General features: G+C 45.6%; 1 pseudogene; it reads right to left on the bottom strand.

Moving 5' to 3' along the window:
• Positions 1-15664: 15664 nt before the first annotated feature.
• On the bottom strand, positions 15665-17285 carry LOC123039773 (NAC domain-containing protein 53-like; annotated as a pseudogene).
• Positions 17286-22525: the final 5240 nt, after the last annotated feature.

The following is a 22525-nucleotide window of genomic DNA, read 5'->3' as shown; positions in this document are numbered from 1 at the left end:
CAGTCGACAGCACATGGTCGTGCAGTCTCCTGAGATCCCCTGATAGTGCCTCCAGCGGTTTCGGCGGTAGCATCGGCTCGCCCGTGAGATGGAACATGACCGCACCTTTCACGGGTACACGCTCTTCAGAATGCATCGTCTAGCTGCTGTGTGCTCTGGCTTGTTTGGAGGCAGTTACCTTCCCCGATCTCTTCCTCTCCTTTTTCTTGGGCACACCTTCCAGACCCTTCCTTAACCCCTGCCCAAGTGTTCCCGGGCTAAGTACTGTACGACCCTCGCGCCCGGCTAGTTGAGCCTGTGTTGAGGCGGCATCTTCAGGCGTGTCCTGTGAGGATTTCATGAAGAGAGACTTTTTGCATTCCATGGTACGGCCCTGCCCGGGCATATCATCCATATTCTCATTAGCAAGCTGATAGCCCGATTCGTCATATGGTTGACTCATCATATCTATGTCACAGTCATACGCGTTTGTATTGAGGTAATCCATAGGGTCGACCTCCGTCTCATGATCCATTCTCTGTTCTACAGGTACATCAGCCAGTACTATTGCACCCCCTTCATCATGTCGTCCGCCGCTCTCACCCGGCACTACTACAAGAGCTGGTAATTGCGTAGGTGGGGTGGTGGTCTCCGCACATGCTTGTTGATGTGTGGTAGTTATTGGTGTGCTCTTGGCCGGCTCTAGACGAATAAGATTCTTCGGCCATAGCAGCACCCAACCCTTGCAGCGTCCAATCCGCGGCGGGATCTCGTCGTCCGCTCCCACATGCTGTACTGGAGGAGGCAAATCCTCGTGCCCCGATTTCACACTGGTCAAGCTAACCCTGAAGTGCCCAGCGGGGATCGGGTGGTTGTGGAATGTGCGTTGAGAGGGGTCCATTATCATCCCCTTTCCCACGTCCACCTTCTGGCCTTTGATCAAGTAGAGTATGGTGCATGGGGTTTCTTTCGCCTGCAAACACATATGTCTATGGTGTAAAACAACCAAAAGGCAACAAAAATGGAATATTATCTATATATATATATATATATATATATATATATATATATATATATATATATATATATATGTTGGTGCGACATGTAATTACCGTGACGGCGTCGAGCTCAGCCAAAGACGAAGGCCCACCTAGCGCGCCTGAGACTGAGGACGGGCTGCTATGAGCGGGAGCGGCTGCGAGAGGAGGCCCGGTTGCTTGAGCAAGTGATGGTGCGATGGTGTTGTTTTTCATGGAGTTGCTCGCGACGAAACTGGGCATCGGGAAATCATGTACCGTCTTGTCTGGATTTTCCTTCACCCAGTTGATGATAACTGGAACCAAGTTAGTAGCAAAATCATTTCTGCAGGCAGTTACAGCTGCATTGACTGCCTGCTGTAGCAACTCATATTTGTCCTCGGCTGCTTTTTTCGCATCCTCAGCTGCTTTTTTCTCGACCGCAAGCTTCACCTTTGCGTCGATGTCCGCCTGACTAAACTTCTTTTTCTGCTTCTTGGCCTCTGGGCCGTCGTTGTAAAACACCTTCCACGTGGCGCCGTCTCCAGCGCTGTGCACACGACCATATTGCAGCCGCTGGTCCAACGGGAGTCCCTTAAGTTCGTTCAAGGCCCGGTTGAGAGGGGTGTCCCACTTGGGCCTCATCGGAGAAGTAGGGATTTCGGCTGCAAGCCGGTGTTGCTTCTCCAGTAGTCTAATCAATTTCCTCGTGATCTTGTCCGTGTAAAAAACCTTTTTCTCCTTGTCCCACTTGTAGCGGGCCCTGATGAAGTCATGCTCCAAGGGGTTGGTGAACTTCGCGAAAGGGTCTGGGAGACCCGCGGCTTCACGTTTCGCGTCCTCCTTATCCCATATGGGCCTTTTACCGAGGTAGCCACGGTTTCCGAGGCAATGCTTCCCCGTGTTCCTTTGCTGAAGGCTTTTGAATTTCGCAGCCTTAGCCTTGGCTGCCTCGGTAGCGCAAGTGTCCTTGAACTTTTCGAACTCCTCTTCCGTAAGTGTCGGATTTTCCTCCAGAATCTTGGACAGGGGTTCATCAGCCTCAATAGCTCATTTCACCCTCCCTTTCCAGGAGGCCAAATCATTGCTGAACATGCCCATGGCATGATTGTTAATCTTTTTCATCTTCGGATCATCCCACCGTTGTTCTATGTTATCATCCCGGTCGGGGAACTTGAATCTCTTGTGCAACTTCGTTAGGAGCAACTGCGTCAAATGTTCTTTACTCCTTAAGTCATCGTCGTTGATGCTCGCGCATTCCCGTAGGATGCATCTTACTTGGTTCCCATAGCACTTGCGAGGTTCTTCCGGCTCTAACGGCTCAAACTTGCCAGGTGCCATCTTTGTGATCACAAGTCATCCAATCCCTAGTTTGTTCGGTTTTCGTATCCTCTGCTTCTTATGCTTCCTCTTTTCGGTATCGGCATCGGGGCCGGTACCTTCCCCGCCGGTACCTTCCCCGCCGGTACCTTCCCCACCGGTCTCGGCGCCGCCATCGGTGCCGGCGCCATCGGTGCCGGCGCCGCCATCGGTGCCGGCGCCGTCGGTGCCGGCGCCGTCGGTGTCGATGTCGGCGTCAGTACCATCATCGAGGCCGACCTGCAAACCTTGCTTAGCAGTCAAATAGTCGAGGTACTCTTGTTCACCCTCATAATCCATCTCGTCTGCATCTTGGTCAGAAGGCCCAGTTTCTTCGTTGTTCGACATGTTTCCTATGATTAAGTGGCCTCATTTATTTCTAAAAGTATGAATAAATGAGAAATGACATAAAAAGAAATCTATGTGCCAGCACTTGATATGCCAACTATGTAGCACAAATCATGCCTTTATTCACGGGAAATTTCTGCATGACCTTTGCTAAAAAATGGACATATCGAGCGTCTGAAATTCACCGAAACGGAAATGAATCAACATTCCGGCGTAACATAGGCCACTCGGATCATTTTCCAAACATGACATGTCCAAAACATGACATATGCACATATCACATGTCCAGTTCAAATTTCCATATAAATTCAGCTAATTTTGAAACCTAGCTAAATTCATAACTAAATAGATAACCTAATTAATTAACATGAAGAACCCTAGCAGAGAGGGGGGGTTTACAGAGAGTGCAGGGGCGAGGAGGCAGGCCCGACGACGGCCAGCAGGGGAGAGGAGGGAGGCGAGGGCCGACGGGTCGGGGGCGAGCGCGCCGGGGTCGGGGGCGAGCGCCGGCGCCGGAGTCGGGGGCGAGCGGCTGGGTCGGGGGCGAGCGGCGTGGTCGGGGGCGAGCGCGCCGGAGTCGGGGTCGAGGGCCGGGATGGGGGCGAGCGCCGGGGCTAGCGCCGGCGCCGGCGGAGTCGGGGGCGAGCGCCGGGGCCGGGTCGGGCGCGGCGGAGCGACGGGGGCCGGAGAGAGAGTGGGGATTTGGGGGGAAATGGCGGGATGAAGCTGGGCGAGTGCGAATTTTGGGTTAAGTGGACGTAGCAGTAGCGCGTTATGTAAAAACGCGCTGCTACTATATTCTGTAGCTGCAGCGGTTTCAGGGGAACGCGCTACTACTATGATCTGTAGCTGCAGCGCTTTATGAGAAACACACTACTACTATGGTGCGTAGCGGCAGCGGTTTATGAGAAACACGCTACTACTAAGATCTAGCAGCAGCGGTTTTGTGGAAACGCGCTGCTACTGCCGTCGCTACTGCCAGTTTTCCTTTTTCTTTTCCTTTATTTTATCCCACTTTTATTTCCCGAGGGCAGTGAACGAAGGGAGGGCGATATATATTGCATCATTTGACGGTTAAATATGTATGCAAAATAGGAACATATATATTACACATCATTGGACCCATGCATAATAATGGCTAAGTGTGTATACAAAATAGGAACATATATATATTACACATCATTGGACCCATAACATACGTTTCCTCAGTGCTGACGTTTTCGTTTTTGAGTCAGCTTCTTTCCCTTCTTGTTCGTCGAAGAATAATTGAGCCCCTCATTGTGACTTTGCCTTTTCCATGGAGTACGATTTTTCTTAGGTAATGTAGTATTGATTCTTCTTTTGACGTATACTTCATCATCATCGTCATCTTCCCTCATTGGGTTGCCGTACTGATCATAGTCTTCCTCGTTGGCGACTCCATCCATTCCAATGATGTTCCTTTTGCCTCTCCTCACGACAACACGGCTGGGATTGCGCGGGTCAGTTATGAAGAAGCATTGTGTCACGTGCTTAGCGTGTACCCATGGCTCGTTTTTTGCGATAGCGTTCACGATAGCGCTCTTGGCGTCGGGTATAGTCATGGTAGTGAACATCCGGCTTTCTCTTTCGACATTCTTAGCCCATCTGACACGGAATATCGTCGTGTTGTGCAGTCCAGAGTAGTCAAGCTCCCAGATCTCCTCGACCCTTCCATAAAATCGTTCAGTTGTGCCGTTGTCGCTGCCGGTCATGCATTCCATCGTCACCCCTGAGTTCTGATCATCACTGTCCATATCTTTTGCCTCCGTGTAGAACGTGTATCCGTTGATATCATATGCCTGATAGGTTACGAGGTTGGGCGAGGGGCCATGTGCTAAGGCGTATATGAGCAATCCGTCCTTAGAGCCCTCCTCTGGGGGATTAGCAATAATATGCTCTTTGAACCAATGCAGGAAAGTGGAGTTGTGCTCTCTAGTAACTTCGGCGTCCGTCCTGCATACCCCCCGGTCATGATACTTCTTTGCGATAATTTCTTTGTGCAGTGCCACGAAAGGATCTACCTCGTCTAGGTGTTGTAGCACTACCAAGTTTGCTCTGTCAAAGTCGCTGCGTCGACCTGAGTATGCCACGTGCAGTTCCCTGCGAGCGTTACAGTGACCATCTCCTTCGAGCCTCCCATCGTGCTTGTTAACGGGCAAACCAACACTAACACCAGGCGGCTGGTCTGCGCCATATAGAAAATTCTCACAGAAAGAGATGCACTCTTGTGCCAAATAGCCCTGGACGATGCTTCCATCCAGACGGGACATGTTACGAATGAATCCTTTGATGATCCCATTCATCCTCTCAAACGGCATCATGTTGTGCAGGAATGACGGCCCCATGTCTATTATGTCATCCACAATATGGACACACAGATGCACCATCACGTCGAAGAACGCGGGCGGGAAGTACATCTCAAGCTCATTCAGTGTCACAACGATCTCTTCCTGTAGCCTTTGGAGCTGCTTCACATTGATCGACTTTCGAGAGATGACGTCAAAAAAGTTGCAGAGACCAATAAGCGTGTCACGGACGTGCTTGTCCATTATCCCTCTAAGGGCAACAGGTAGTATCTGCGTCATCATCACATGACAGTCATGAGACTTCATCCTGCTGAACCTTTTCTTGTCCGTGTCTAGATATCTGCTTATCTTGCCACAATAACCGGAACTAACTTTCACTCCGGTAAGGCACTTAAAGAATTGATTGATCTCAGCCTGACTTAAGGTGAAGCAAGAGGGGGGGGCAATAATCTTCTTTCTTTAATTTCTTGCCCTTCTTCTCCCGTGCCTCTGTCTCCGTCTCTGTCTCGTCTGACATTTTACGGGGCGGCATGTGCAGATCTTCCCTGATTTTCAAATCTTGCAAGTCTTTTCTTGCCTTCGGCCCATCCTTGGTCTTATCCGGCATGTTCATCAGTGTTGCGAGCAAGCTCTCAAGGACATTCTTACAGATATGCATTTGATCAAGGCAATGAGGTGTATCGAGTTTGTGCCAGTACTCCAAGTCCCAGAACACAGACCTCGTCTTCCATACCTTCAGCAGCGGCTCCGGCGCCTTTCTCATCGTCTTTCCCGGCGCGGGGCACTCATTCCAGTTTTTCAACAGCTCATCGATTTCGGCACCGCTCCACTTACGTGGAGGTCCTCGATGCTCAGCGTGACCATTGAATAGATCTCCACGGTTTCTCCACGGGTCGTCCTGCTCAAGCCATCTTCGATGCCCCATGTACACGATTTTCCCAGACCCGCCATCTTTCCTTGACGTTAGCTGCTGAGACGTTGTATCATCCATGCACCGCGTGCATCCGCAATATCCATGGCACACCTGGCCTGCCACATATCCGTAACCGAGATAGTCCTGCACTGTCGTGATCAACGCGGCTCTCATGTTGAAATACTCACCTTTGCTGGCGTCCCATGTCTTGGCCGGTGTTTTCCATAACGTGTCTAACTCCTCTTGAAGTAGCCCTAGATACAAATTAATATTATTTCCTGGTTGTTTCGGCCCTTGAATAAGCATGCTCATGTGAATGTACTTCGATTTCATGCACAACCAGGGGGGAGGTTGTACATCCATACAAACACGGGCCATGTACTATGGTTGGTGTTCTGGTTGCCAAACGGATTCATGCCATCGGTACACGCGCCGAACACGATGTTCCTTGCATCACATTCAAAATACCGATAGAAGCTGTTCAACGCTTTCCACTGGCTTCCATCCTTCACGTGTCTCAGCTTCGGATCATCTCCATCATCGGGCTTCTTCCTCTCCGCGTGCCAGCGCATTAGCTTTGCTTCCTTGGGATCTACAAAATACCTCTGGAGACGGGGAGTGATCGGTAAGTACCATACAATTTTCTGGGGACATTTCTTCCCGGCCTTCTTGTATCGAGAAGCATTGCACACCGGACAGCTTGTTTTTTCCGTGTCCTCCTTCTGATAAATTATGCAATCGTTGATGCATGCATGGTATCTAACGTGTGGCAGATCAAGAGGGCACACGATCTTCTTGGCCTCATCAACACTAGTAGGACATAGATTACCCGCGGGAAGAACATCCTTTAGGTACTTGAGATGCTCATCGAGGCTAGTGTCGGTCCATTTGTTTTTAGCCTTCGTCTTCAGGAGTTGGAGCGTGAAACTCAACCGGGTCACCTCAGGATTGCAAACATCATACAATGGAGTGTTCGAGTCTACCACCAGTTGCTCCAGCTTAGCCTCCTCTCTAGAAGCAGCTCTCTCAGTACTCGTCTCCTTGCGAAGCAATGCTTGAACATGAGGGTCCCGCACAATTGAACTTAGTACCGACGAACTCTGCTGCGTGGAGTCCATGTTCTTCTCTCTGCCGCCATGTCCGGCCCCTTCTCCTCCGCCATGTCCGGCCCCTTCTCCGCCGCCATGTCCAGCCTCTTCCCCGCCGCCATTATCGATCATCTCTTCGTCTTGCCCCGTGTCATCATTGCCTGCCCCGTCGGCATCCTCAACATCGTCATCCTCATCTTCAATTATCCACCGAGTATAGCCATCCATGAAACCAGTCATGAGCAGGTGCGCTTCGACACGACCATCGTCATGGGGGTCGAGCCAAACTATTCCTTTGCATTTTCGACACGGACATAAAACCTCTGTCCGGTTATTTTCTTTCATGTCTTGCACCGCCGACCGCAACCACCTGTCCACCATCGTTCCACTGACCATCGTCAACTCTGCACGGTAATAATAAAAAAATTGATTGTCAAAATGCATGCATGCATCAAAGTCATAAAAAAATTTGGCATGACCTTCCCTAAAAATAGGACATATATGGATCTAGAGTTTGCCTGGAATTCGCCGAAACGGAAATAAATCGACATTTCGGCAAAACATAGGCAACTCAAAAGCACAATTTGGCGGCGTCAACTCATGCCACACACACAATTTCCACAAACATATCACACACACATAAACACATTTCCATTTTGCAAAAGCATGAAATTTTCATCACCTCTATCTCGATGGCCGGAGATGATGTTGTAGGGAGATCAAAAGTGCACAAAGCTCTTCTTGACAAAGATAGATCTAGTTAGGGGGCAAATAGGTCACTTAACTAAATCCTACATCTACCTAGCTACCTAATTTGGAAGGAGACAACTTCAACTAGTGGAGGGGGAAGGAAAAAGAGAAAGGAGATGCATTAATGGAGGTGGTGTAGTTATGTAGGAGTAATGAAGAGAGAGAAGGTGGATAGAGAAGAGAGAGAGTAATGGGGGAGACGTATTGAGAAGAATAAGAGTGAGAGTGGGAGCATGTGGTGGAGGGAAGAGAGGAGAGGGGGAGGTAGGGGGAAGGGAAAAAAGGAAGGGGGAGGGGAGGGACGGGTTGGGGGTTGGTGGGGTTAGCAGTAGCGCGGGAGAGAAAACGCGCTGCTGCTAAGAACTTAGCAGCAGCGCGCTTTTAGGTAAGGCGCTACTGCTAACTGGGACAAAAAATTGTGGCAATTTCAAACTTACCAGCAGCGATCTCGAGGAAACCGCGCTACTACTACTACGTACTTAGCAGTAGCGCTGTTATTGCGACCGCGCTACTGCTACTTAGAGTTGGGGGAACACCGCCGGTCGATATTTGTAGCAGCGCGTTTCTGGTCGAGCGCGCTACTGCTAAATATTTATCAGCAGCGAGTTTACGTAACCCGTGCTACAACTACTTAGCAGCAGCTCTCTATTTTGAACCGCGCTGCTGCTAAGATTCTGTGTATAGGCTTTTCCCTAGTAGTGATCATTTGCTCTGATGCATATAGCCAAGATACATGTAACACATTGCTTACTCTATCATGGTTATGCTCTCACATGCTTCTGTATTCCTTATCCACATGATTGCATACATGTAGGGGGAGCCTATGCATGTTACATGTCTTTCCAAAGCTTTACTCATTATTCTTTATATCTTTATCTAAAGCTTTGATGTATGTTGTCATCAATTACCAAAAAGGGGGAGATTGAAAGCACAAGTGCTCCCTAGGTGATTTTGGTAATTAATGTCAACATATCTCTTGTTGGACTAACACTTTTACCTAGTATGTTTCAGACAAGTTCAAAAATGGAGTGGCATGGACTAGAGGATGTGGAACCCCTTCAAGATGCTAAGGACAAAGGATTGGCTCAAGCTTCAAGATCAAGACTCTACACTTTCTATTTTAGTGATCCAAGATCACATTGAGTCTATAGGAAAAGCCAATACTATCAAGAGGGGATGAGGTGTTGCTTAATGAGTTTCTTGCTCTACAGTGCTTAGTGATATTCTCCAAAGCCCTCAACTACTTTCTCACATCCACATATGTCCTAAACCCAAAGTCTAACTCGGCCCTACCGATTCTTTCTACCCGGCGCCACCGAGTTCAGATGTCTTAGCCACTGCCACAAACCCTAGGCAAATCGGTTTCACCGATAGGGATCTAGGTCTCACCGAGATGGGATTGTAATCTCTCTGTGTATGTCCATTACCAAATTCGGTCTCATTGAGTTCAAGTAATCGGTGCTACCGAGATTACAATGCAAACTCTCTGGTTAGCTTATTACCAAAATCGGTCCCACCGAGTTTGTGTAATCGGTCTCACCGAGTTTGCCTGACCAACTCTCTGGTTAGCTTATTACCAAAATCGGTCTCACCGAGTTTGTGTAATCGGTCTCACCGAGATTACGTTATGCCCTAACCCTAACCACATCGGTCCTACCGAGTTGCATGTCGGTCCCACCGAAAATCCTAACGGTCACTAGATTTGTTGAATCGGTCCGACCGAGTTTATCAATTCGGTCCCACCGAGTTTTGCAAGTTGTGTGTAACGGTTAGATTTTGTGTGGAGGCTATATATACCCCTCCACCTCCTCTTCATTCGTGGAGAGAGCCATCAGAACGAACCTACACTTCCAGCATCCATTTTCTGAGAGAGAACCACCTACTCATGTGTTGAGGCCAAGATATTCCATTCCTACCTTATGAATCTTGATCTCTAGCCTTCCCCAAGTTGCTTTCCACTCAAATCTTCTTTCCACCAAATCCAAATCCTGTGAGAGAGAGTTGAGTGTTGGGGAGACTATCATTTGAAGCACAAGAGCAAGGAGTTCATCATCAACACACCATTTGTTACTTCTTGGAGAGTGGTGTCTCCTAGATTGGCTAGGTGTCACTTGGGAGCCTCCAACAAGATTGTGGAGTTGAACCAAGGAGTTTGTAAGGGCAAGGAGATCGCCTACTTCATGAAGATCTACCGCTAGTGAGGCAAGTCCTTCGTGGGCGACGGCCATGGTGGGATAGACAAGGTTGCTTCTTCGTGGACCCTTCGTGGGTGGAGCCCTCCGTGGACTCGTGCAACTGTTAACCTTCGTGGGTTGAAGTCTCCATCAACGTGGATGTACGCTAGCACCACCTATCGGAACCACGACAAAAATATCCGTGTCTCCAGTTGCGTTTGAATTCTCCAAACCCTCCCCTTTACATTCTTGCAAGTTGCATGCTTTACTTTCCGCTGCTCATATACTCTTTGCATGCTTGCTTGTTATGTATTGAGATTGTTAAACTTGTGCCTAAACTCCACTTAAACTTAAAGAAGTTAAAAACTGCAACTTTCGGCACTTGGTGTCTAATCACCCCCCCTCTAGACACCTCTTCTCGATCCCTTTCACCACTCCCAAGCCTCTTGGCTCTCTTGTCTCAAGTTCTCCATGTTAACATCAAACCCATGTCTTGTATAAGAATATGCAGCACCATCCATATACTTTTTAAGTTCCTCCCCTCTAAACCCAGCACTTTGAAAATTAGCATATATGTGTCTTAAACAGTATCTCTGAGGACAATTTGGAAAGACTGCATCTATGGCATTTAGAAGTCCCTGCTCACATGCAAATGCATAGTAAATACTTAACAAACATGTACATCAGAGAGTAGCAAACATGCAAACATTTACATAGACAACAAGCATGAACAATAAAGGAGAGAAGAAATTTTAATTAGAGCTCTAGAACTAACATTCTGCCTATCAGAGATAATTGTATAGTATCCAAACTGCCCTTTTTCTCCACCAATGGCTATTTTCAACTGTGTGAGGAACCAACTCCAGCTAGGTGTGTCCTCTACTTCAACCACTCCAAAAGCAATAGGATAGATATTGTTATTACCATCCCTAGCAGTGACAGCTAGAATTTGTTGTCTTGTGCTCAGCTTTACAAAGCACCCATCCAAACCTGAAATAATACACAATTTTAGGACTACAAAGATGATTAAATGTGCAATGTAAATAATTTGGAATTTGAAAACAATGAACATACCTATGAATGGCCTGCATCCTTTCAAGAAACCTTCAATTGATGCTCCAAGACACATGAACAACCTATGAAATCTGGGATTGGTACTTGGGTGCTCTCTCACAACTCTAGTAGTAACTATACATCTAGATCCAAGGTTTGTGTCAAGCACTGTCTGAAGGTAGTCCCTGATTCTTGTGTACTGCCTTTCCTGATCACCCAGAACCACTGCCAAAGCTAGTTTTCTTGCCCTGTATGCCTTGTTCTTCCCTACCTCCACACCAAACTTTTCCTTGGTGTTCTCTATCACAGTATCAACACATGTGCTAGGATCTGTCCGTAAGTTGCTCTCAATTGACTTTGCCACATACTTAATGGGCACTTTGCAGTTCTCACCAATTACAGGACATGTGTGCTGCAGTTGGAGTTTCTTTATGCAGAAGGTTTTCTCTTTGCCCACTTGTGAGGCAGTCATATGAAAGTTGCAGCCCTCTTGACTGCAGTCAACTATTATCCTGTCCTTGCAATTCCTATGATAGTGGAAATTCCTCCTCTGAGTTACATGCAAGTTCACCAGAGCCCTTCTGAACTGATACACATCCTCAAAACACATCTGCCAACAAATTTGATCTTCAGGTTGTTGCAGTTCCTATTATACCACTTCCTCATTGCTCTCTTCTTAGCTCTTGATCTCTTGCCAGTATTTGGCACATATCTTATCTCCTCCTCATCTGATAATTCACACTTAACATCTTCCATGTTCTCATCAGAGGAGGGCACATAATCTGGTTCTATCGTTGCTGCTGAACTACTGTGAGATCTGTTAGTTGGCCCTCTTCTAACTGGTAGTTTTTGTGGTGGAGCTTGCTGTACTAAAACCTCATCCTCATCTGAACTATCCTCCTCACAGAAAAGATCTTCTGGGTCTGTATCACCTTCCATGTGGTACTTAGGATCTTTTTTCTTCCTCTTTAGCTCACAAATCTTTTCCTTCAGTTTTGGATCATCAAGTTCTTCTCCTTCTGAACTATCACAAGTTGTTCTCCTTCTGAACTATCATCAAATTGTTCTCCTTCTGCAAACTCATAATTCTCTTGTCCTTCTTCTTGTTCTGCATTGGCTGCTTCCTCTTCCATAGGTTGTCCATCATCAATAGGATCAGCATATTGCTCAAAAAATGCATTGAGAATGTCATCTACATTGTCATTTACAATGACAATCTCCTTCTCTTTCTCGTTCTGCAAATTGCAACTCTGTTGAGTTATCAGATACTCTGCTTGAGAGTCATCTGGCTGCATTGGGGTACACTCATGTGCATTAGCTTCAGAACTTCCTTGTGATTGAAACAACACACCATCATCATTTATCTCATAAACAATTGGATTACCAATCTCAGAAATGGGCACTTGATCTTCACATACAGCCCCTTTTGTTAAGGTCTTTTAATGCAAACAAGTCAGGTTTGCTGGCACTGATCACAGTTATGTTCACTACTTTTTTTCTCCGCATACAAATCAAGCATCTCCTCCACATTGTCATCTGACATAATCAGGTCCATCCCTACATGCCCAGCACCTACCACCTTTGGATAGTACATTGAATAACTTCCATCATAACCTTGTTCCTCTTTGATAGCTACCAAATGATTGAATGTTATGTCAGACTCCCCTATCTGCCTCTCATAATTGTCTTCTCCAATGAAATTAAACCTGACATCCCAAGTTTCATCATCCAAGCTACAAAAGCAAAAGAAAATAACAATGGTTAGGACTACAGCCTTTTCCAGTTATAATTTACATCACACATGTACAAATTCTTCAGTTGTCCTCCACTAATTTAAAATCTATAGATAGCACATATTTAAACAGACTTCATCCATATTTAACAATTCTAAATGCAACACAATGCCTCTCATGCATAGTTGTCCTCCTCTTTACTATCTACACAGAGCTCATTATTTACAATACCAATGAATTTGACAGCAAATAATAATTAAGAACAACCATGTACAACACAAAAAAAATTTACATCATCTCAGAAGTATTTAAATGACTAAAACCTATACAGAGCATATAACAGAATTATTTACAACATTCAAAAGTATTTACATTACCACAAACCTACTCAGAGCATATAAAATAATTATTTACAGGATTTCAGAACTAGGATTTTGCACAACCAAACAATTGCTACATCTTTGACAACAATAATTACATCTAACACATTCAACGGCGGTACTAAGTAAACAAGCTAGCTAACCCTAATTCTACATTTCACAGAGGTGGCAGATGCATAGAGGTAGGAGAAGAAAATCTTACTCGACACCGCCAAGACCAGAGATATAATGGTGGCTTTGGCTAGGGTTGGCCTTCCACACCTTAGCCAATGCCGCCGCCGACCTGGCTCCCACGTCGTACGACGCCGACAATTGGCTAGATGCGGCAGGAACTTCACCGCCGCCACCCGTCATATTCACCGCGTTGTCGCCCTCCGGCCTCAGGTGCTCCTTCTCTCCTTCGTCCTCTCCTTTGCCGCCGCCGCCGCCGCGTGTCGCCATGGAGGGCGCGAGAGAGGAACTAGGTCACGAGGGAGAGGAGGGGGAATGGTGGCGCGGGCACGAGCTGGTCCGGTCGAACCAGGTCAAGGGAGCGCCGCTAACGGGCGTCAGGCGCGCGCCGTCAGCCCCATGCCACGTGGCCTGACGGCTGGGCCCGACCCGTCAGGTTTTCTGTCAAAACACGGTCAATCGACCAGTTAGTGCTTCTTGCAACAAAATTACTGAAAAACGGTGGTTTCTGCAAACTTTTATGAAAATGGTGGTTTTTCACACCAAGAGACGCAATTGTGGTGGTTTTTTGCAATTTATTCTTTGATTGCTTTACACAGAATGTAAATCTTGTAGCGCCTGCTTACTCAAATGCTGACAGATAATCCAAAGACTAGAACCATTGAGGAAATAGAGATGAACTGAATCTTTCCCTTGAAGACTCCCATCAAAACATTTGTAAGAATATGAAAACTGAGATGTATCCTATTCGCTATTCCCTCACACTCAGCAAAACGAAAATCTGCTGGCAGCGGTAAACAACAACAGCGTAGCCAGCTGGAGTAACATAAAGAGGGGCACCCAAAATCGAATGGCGAGGATGAGGATCTTATGGTTTGGTTGTGGATTAAAATAGTAAAAGTGCATCTGTAGTTTGGAAAATAGAGGAGGTAAGATTTGTACATGGTGGCTGTAGATGCTGTAACCATCCCGTGCCTCTGCTTGTCGAGGGCATCCCATTGGCGGTGGGCCCTTGAGCGTTATCTAGATAAAAATGCCGAGAAGTGCTATATGGACGATAGCTTTTCACGCGATAATTTTAATTTAATGATGGATTTAAATCATCCATTAGATTACACCATTTCGCAGATCAGCACCGTTCAAAGTAGGCATCGTCCAGAATTCGTATGTGCACTGTCATGTGCAGAGCAGTTTAGAAAAATGACCATCCATAGTTCATCTTTGTCGGCGTCAGGTACACGTCCTTGTACTCACACGATCACCTGCCCCTCTCTCTCACACACACATGCGCGCGTAAACACAAACACACTAGTGTCTTCTGGTTTTCTTTCACTTTTATTCTTTCCAAACAAACATGCCAAAAAGAAAAAGAAAAACATTGATTATCTGATTAATGCATTTTCGGCTTGTCGTTGTCAGGTTTATAGTAGGATAGGACTGCATACACTGCCTGCACAATGTCTCCGTCGACAAGCAAGATGGCGGTGACGAGGACAAGCAGCGTCCACGGGCTCCTGAAGTACTTGCTCCTGAGGTTTGCCCACCACTTGTACAAGATGACACGCATCCGGTTGCTGCTGTAGTGGTGCTCCACGGCTTCACGCACGCGGCACAGCTGACTCTTCCAGTTCTTCGAAACGTTCCTGGTGAGTCCGTTGAAGAGCCTCACCACAGCGGCATGGTTGTCGGGAGGTCATGCTCCAGGATCCCCTTCCACTCCAGCAGGCGCACGTCGTCCACAGAGTCGACGAGGTCCTTGATGAACAACACGTACGCCGTGACGTCGTTGCGGGTGCTGACATGCATCGCCTCGAACACCATCATGTTGTGGATCCTGTAGGCGGTGGAGTCGTCCAGCACGACCTTTGGCATGTAGAGCCTCCCGTTGTCCAGGTCGATGTCGTCGAGGCAACCCGTCTTGTTGGGCAGGAACCGGATTCCTGCCTCCGATAGCTTCCACGCCGATCGGGGAACCACTCTGTGGACGATCAACAGCGTCATCCATGCCTCTGTATTTTCTCTGAGCCCCTTTTTTTAACCGGCTCGTCCGATAGATGTCGAGAGGGTGGAGTCACGGACCAGGTGCTGTGATTGCTGCTCTGCTTCCCGAAAGGATTAATGTCATCCGCGCTTAAACCAAACCATACGTTCCTTGCGTCACCTGCAAACTCCTCACAGTACTTTCTCTCGATTTTTCTCCACTGTGACCAGTCAGCGGGTGCTCTCAACTTCTCGTCTTTCTTACGGTCATCTCTGTGCCATCGCATCGACTTGGCATGCTCTTTGTTTCTGAACAGGCGTTTCAACCGTGGTATTATAGGAGCATACATTGGTAGTTTTCTCATGCCTCTTCTAATTAACAAGCTTAATGGGTTACGAGGTGGCGCTGGAGTTCCAGCCGTCATCGGGAATGAACTGATTCCAGTAGACATCGCCGCGGAGGAACTCCATCCAGGATTTGTCCTTGCCCGCATCATCTTTTTCCATGTCAACAATCAAGGGCTGCATCGCTGCCCTATTAATGTAGGCGCCGCCAACCACGTAGTCCGTGCCTCCCTTTTTTCTGATGTCACCACCAGCCACAAACTGCACTCCTCCCTTGCCCTTGTCGCCACCACCACTGAGGAGTTGCACCCCTCCATTGCCCGCGACAGCATCATCGGACATGGACTCAACTTGTATGGGATCCTTGTCCGTGTCGACCCCGTCGAGCAAGAAATGCATCAGATCATTGTTCACAATTGGACCGTTGTCCGTCTTGATGCCTTCAAGCGTGAAGTTCAAGTACGTGTCCGAGTTGGCGCCGTCAAACATGTATTCCATCAGATCAGGGTTCATGTCAACGCTGTCGGGCACAAAGTGCATTGGATCCTCATCTGCATCGGCACCACTGGACACATCCGTCGAAGGGATCACCCGTATTCTTGTTGAAGACCCGACACAACGCGTATGTTTCCTGATAAGATCAGCCATTCACGTGTATGTGAGGTGTGGAGCTCAATTACAACTTTATCAAGAAAAGAAAGAAAGGAAGATACCTGGATGTGGTGGCCGTGGAGGCGGTACTCGTGCATGACCCAGTCGGTGCGCATGCCCGTAGGCGCACGGCCGGCGTGGAACACGAGCGTCTTCTTCATGCCAACGATGGCGCCGTTGTGCATGACGGGGCGGTCTTTCCCGGTGGACTTCCAGAACCCGTTCAGTGTTGCCCGCTTGATGCGAAGCCCGGTTGGGTACTTTCGGCTCCTTGGCGCGAAAAAGTACCACACCACTTTGGCCCCGGGGTCGTCTGTGCTGGGTGAGAAGGACTTGTCTGCGCCCAGTTGCAAACACACGGAATATGCATCAATTGAACTGACGTATACTACTACTTGACTCGCAAAGAGGAATCAACTTAATCGACTGCAACGATCTTTTTGTACGGATCATGAATGTATAAATTCAAGTGAACACAAACGTAAAAAATGGGACGCGCGCGGACACAGAGACACACACACACACACACACACACAAGCAAGGTTTTTAATTTCGGAAAGAATATTTCCTGACCTCATCGACATATGAGAAATTTCAAAGTATTTCGAGTTTAATTCTAATGAATTTTAACATAATTTAAATTTATTTTAAATCGGTAAAACCTCTGCCACAAAATTTCAGGGTTGAAAATAATTCGGAGCCCACTAAAATATGCGAAATTTCACTGAAATTTCGTTGAAAATTTTAACCCTGCACACAAGTACGGTTTGATTTGAAACATATGCATGTGTTGTGACCCAAGATTGTACTGGTGTGCAGTACCTGGTAGCTGGTGGGGTTCGAACCTACAGTAGTCCACCACGGGGATGATGTCGAGGTCCATGGGGAGGCCGAGGACCTTGCGGGTGAGGAAGCAGACGACGAGCTCTTGGTCGGTCGGGTAGAACCGGAAGCCGGGCAGGGGAGAATGGTGGAGCTCCGCCGCCGCCACCACCACCACCGGTGGAACGTCGCCCATGGCTGCCTCCTTGACGTACGTAATCACGCCGGAATGTAATAAGGGAGGAGATGTTGGTAGTATATCGATGCTGAGCTACCTACTTTGGTGTGTCTCCTTATATAGGCGGAGGCCAACTTGTTGTACACAAAGCATTGACCTATTGATTTCCTGAAATGCCCTTGGGCCAGGTAGTAGTATGATGAAGGAGAAGGAAAGGATGTCAGCACAAGACGCAAGGGCAAAGCCGGAACCAGTTTTGTGGAGCCAACAAATTGCCAACCAGTTCTGTGGAGCCAACCGTTGCCGGACCCGCGGACGACCGGCAGAACCCGCGGACAACCATCTGTGTTAGCTTGCTTGTGCGCAGAACGAAAGAATAGACTAGGCGCATGAACAAGACTTTTCAAATCAACTTAATTCACCTGGAATTAGTTTTTCTGCTACAGAACTACTATCCCCATCAATCTTAATTTCTCCCAAAACTGCATGCTTTTCTGGGATTGACCTAGCTAGTATTCCTAGCTACTTTATATTCGCGGCATTTTCTCTCCAAAAAACACATCATAAAAATTACAAGAAATGAAAAGAAAAAATGATAAAGTAAATAAAAATTTTATTGTTCTTGTCACAAAAATCTAAAACCATCTTTTTAAAGCATTATTACTCTAGAAAAAGAAGAAGAAAAAGAAGAAGAAGAAGACAACTATACATAAGAATAATAGCTAGCTAGTTCAGGATGGCCTTGGATATGGTCATTACCACCATGAACTGCTAGGATCTTGAAAATTTATAACACAGTGTATATTTCAGCGTCCTAAAGTTATTTCAGGATTTTATGGCTGAGGTTGTAGCCATGCGGTCCCAAATGAAATGCTGGCATGTAGCTATACCGTACCGCGACAGGAGTTTCGTCACTACCTCGGCATTAGGTCGAGAACGGGCAGTGCATATGGACATCCATGATGATGGACTTAAATGCAGCAACCCCCCCCCCCCCCGGTGGGGGGGGGGGACCTAGCCGCCGCGGTCCCCCTCCCTCCTCCCCTCGCCGCCGTCGGCAGGCGCCCGCGGGCAAAGCCCGATTAGCTTCGGCGGCGGCGGGGCATCGTCCTCCTCTCGCCCATCCCGGCTGGCGCTGGGCAGCCTCGGCGCGTGGAGGCGCTGCGTTGGGGTGGGGCGCAGCGGGGCGGCGGGGCGGCGGTGGACGCTCGGGACGGTGGTCTAGGCGGTTCCGCAATGTGGCGGCCTAAGCGTGCGGCAGCCTGAGCGTGCTGTCAGCGATGCAGTGCCTGGAGCGTGCTCTGGCAGCACGGCGGCTGCAGGTCAGGGGTGGTGTCGGGCGCGTCGGCCCCGTCCAGATCTGGCACTTTCTTTGGTTTTCTCATGATCCTATGACCTACACCTACACAAACCAGGACTAAAAGTACCACGGATGGCCCCAAGAAGAAACGTTAGGGCTGGATGACAATGGGCCCACCAAAGATTTTTCATGAATTTAAAAAATGTTCATGATTTCCAAAATTAGTTTTGAATTCAAAAACTGTTCACCAATTCATTGAATATTTCATGAATTGAATACTTATCATGAACATAAACAAGTTCACAAAATCAATTTCTTTTTGCAATTTTCGAAATAAATCCGAATTAAAAACCGATAGTACAACAAAATGTTCACAAAATAAAAAAATCATTATTTCAAAAATGTTCACAAAATAAAAAAATTCCAAAATATATTCTAAAGAATGCTCATGAATTCAGAAAACGGTTTGTAAAGTCAAGAAAAATTGATTATTAAAACTTTTGGGATTTGAAAATGTACGGGAATTGAAAAAATGCCCATGAATTGAAAATATCTTCATCATTTCCAAAAATATTTTTTAATTTAAAAAATGTTCTTAATCAGAAAATGTTTGAGAACTCAAAAATTATGCTTGAATTTAATAGGAAACAATAAATATAAATAAAGAGAAACAAAAAGAAACACAAAAAATAAAATAGGAAATTCGGTGTGGGAGAATTTTCCCAAAACGGAAGAGGAGCATCTAATTGGACGGGACCAGGATGCAACACATTTCTTGTCGGTCGACCACGTCACTGCTATTTGTCATATTTGGCGCGTGGCTTGTTCCTTTTCAGCGGCCCAGCCCATTAATACAGTTATTGGAACATTCCTTTTCAGTGGCCCATCCTGTGCCGCAATAGGCCGAACAAAGGGCTGCCCATAATCAAGCGTGGTAGCTCCTAATCGGCGCTCTTAGCGTCGTTTATCGATACTGGCTCTCACGCGCACACGATCGTGGGCCGACCCATGTAGAAGATAGCTCGATCACATCTCACCATTTTTCCCCTCTGGTTGCTCGGTCGCATTGGACCAGTAGAGGTTAAACTATTGACCAGTCAGCCGTTGATTTCCGAAAAGGAACAAAAAATACCCCCAAAATAAAAAAATCATAAATTTCAAAATGTTCACGGATTTCAAAGACAATTCAGAAAACTTCAAAAAAGGTAACGAATTTGACAAAAAAAATCAATGATTCTGAAAAAAGTTCATTGAATTTGGAAAAATCACAAAAATTGAAAAATGATTCATAAAATTTGAAAAACAGTTCGACCATATTGAAGAGAGTTAATGAATTATTGAAAAAAAATCATCTATTTGAAAAAAGTTCATCAAATTTAAAATAGAAGTGCATCAGATTTAAAAAAACATTGAAATTGAAAACAATTCATAGATTTTGGAAAAGCAATACAATGAATTTTGATAAAGTTCATTGAATTTGAAAAAAAGTTCATTCAATTTGAAAACATATCATTGATTTTACAAAAAAATCATTGAATATCAAGAAAGATAGTCAAATTTGCTAAATGTTCATCGTATTGGAAAAAAGATCATTAATGCTGGAAAAAGATTATTGACTTTAAAAAATCACAAATTTATAGAAAACTCGTGCATTTTGATAAAAATAAAAAAACAATAATAAATTAATAAAATAGAGAAAAGGGACAAAAAGATTCAAGAAAAGAAATTGAAAAAGAAAGAAAAACCAAACAAAAATAGATCTAGAAAAAACGCAACGACAAAAGAAACAAAACCCGGTTGGAAGCTTCCCAAAAGCAGGGTTTCACGAACCGGCGAAATGATAAATATTGGAACGTATTACCTAGGCACAAGTGTTGCGATTAGAACGTCGCAATCTTGATTTCAAATCCGTCGCATGCACCTTTTTTTTTTAGAAACAGAAAGAAAAGGTAATGGGCTGGCCCAGCTCGGAGAGGGGGTTTGGCCTCACTCGGGACTTTGTCGAGAGCAACTAACGAGCGAGTACATCTTGGGGTGCCCCTAAGGGTCATTTTTGATGGCCCGGGAGCGCACCACTTGCTGGGTATTCCCTCCATTTTTTTAATGGGTTCGCGTTGTCGGCTTTTAGATGTTTTTTTTTGTTTTCCTTCGATTTTCCTTAGGTATTGGATAAAAAATTATGAGACTATGTCAAATTGTTAAAAAACATCATTTCAGACCTGAGGTGCAGATATGTTCCCCCGCTGTGTTATTTCCGCCTCGTCTTATTCATTTTATACATCGCTCCGGCCGACCTGAGAGCATGTATTATGTTTCTTTATCAAAGGGTGGCATTTATTGTGAAATGTTTTATAGAACACTGATGGCAGATCACTGACTTTATAGAAGAACCTGTTCCTAAGGATGCACGTGTGTTATTGTGTTGACCCGGTATTAGGCTGGTCGTAATGAAAATATCATAGGTAGTATCATGCATGCCAACTAAGCAAATTTGTTGATATGACATATAATTAAATGAAGAAAGAGAGGGCTGGGGTATCATATCATGATACCGTGTTATATTAAATGTTATGCTACTATGTGTCATGCATGGCAATAAATGATGTCATCCATGATACTAGCATATATGATACTATGCACTACGGATGTAGTATCATACACTAGTTTCATATGCATGATACTAGTATATGATACTCGCCATTACGACCAGCCTTATGGGTTCTGTTGAGGCCCGTTTACTCCAAACGAAAATTGACCACGACTGTACGGAAAAACAGCCGAAGCAGCAAGGGTTGGGGGGCAATAAGCAACATGGACACGTGTCAGGTGCTACTGGATCAAAATTCTACTGAGCGCCAAATAGAAAATCAATCGACCGTTTATCTTGGGAACATGGGAAAATTAAATGTTTTGGGGTGAAGTTAAGCGGGCATGAGCAGTAGCCTGTCAACAACTGTAATGGCTGGTAAATGGTCAGAAAATTTCAATAAGGTCAGATGTTCACTAAAAAGGACGGAAGTTCATTGACATCGTAAAATGCAGTTTATTAAGTGTTTCCAAATGCTACCTATTTTTTTGGGTAGAAATGCTAACTTTTGTTAGTAGCAAAAGTACCCTTACCATTCCCATACATCAACAAAGAAGAAACAGAGAACGCATACATTGCCTCATACACACACTACTAGAAAAAAGCCTAATAGTAGCGCCGGTTTTAGGTATAGCAGTAGCGTGGGGGCACCGCGCTACTGCTACGGCTCTACAGCAAAACTGTAGCAGTAGCGTGGGTTTGCCCGCGCTACTGCTATATCTACTTACCCATAATGATCCCTATATAACCCTTATTGCATCAAACTGTCACGGGTTCCCACATGAGAGAGACAAGCGAACGAGTAATGGGTCGCCCCATGTTAGCTGATCACAGTACCGGTTTCTGAAAACTTCTAAAAGGTTCATGGACCAGTGTTTTATGTTTGTTTCTATTCTACTACCCCACCGTTCCCTAATATAAGATGTTTTATATTATGGGATGGAGGGAGTAGTTTTTTCTTCTTCGGTTTTCTTTTGTTTCATTTATTCTTTTTTTTCAAAAATTCTCAAATTTGAATAGAATCACATTTAAAAAAATGTTGGCAATTGCAAAATAAATCAAAAAACTTAAATTCATTATGATTTTATAAAATTGTTGGCTTCTTTCAAATATTTTTCCCACTTCCATAAAATGTTTTTAAAGAAGTGAAAGTTTCAAAAATTGTCTCTATGTTCAAAATTAATGTTTCTTTTCAAAAATGATTTAAATTTAAGAATATTTATTTTTTATTTAAAATTTAAGGAAATGTTTTTAAAATCACCTTTTCACATTTTTCAAAATTGTCCACAATTAAAAAAAATTGAAACAAATGTTTGCTTTTTGCACAAAAGGTTCAGAGTTGAAATATTGTTCACAAATCATAGTACAGTA

This window comes from Triticum aestivum, chromosome 2B, assembly GCF_018294505.1.
Source record: "Triticum aestivum cultivar Chinese Spring chromosome 2B, IWGSC CS RefSeq v2.1, whole genome shotgun sequence".
Lineage (NCBI taxonomy): Eukaryota > Viridiplantae > Streptophyta > Magnoliopsida > Poales > Poaceae > Triticum > Triticum aestivum.
This window is presented reverse-complemented; position numbering and strand designations above follow the sequence as displayed.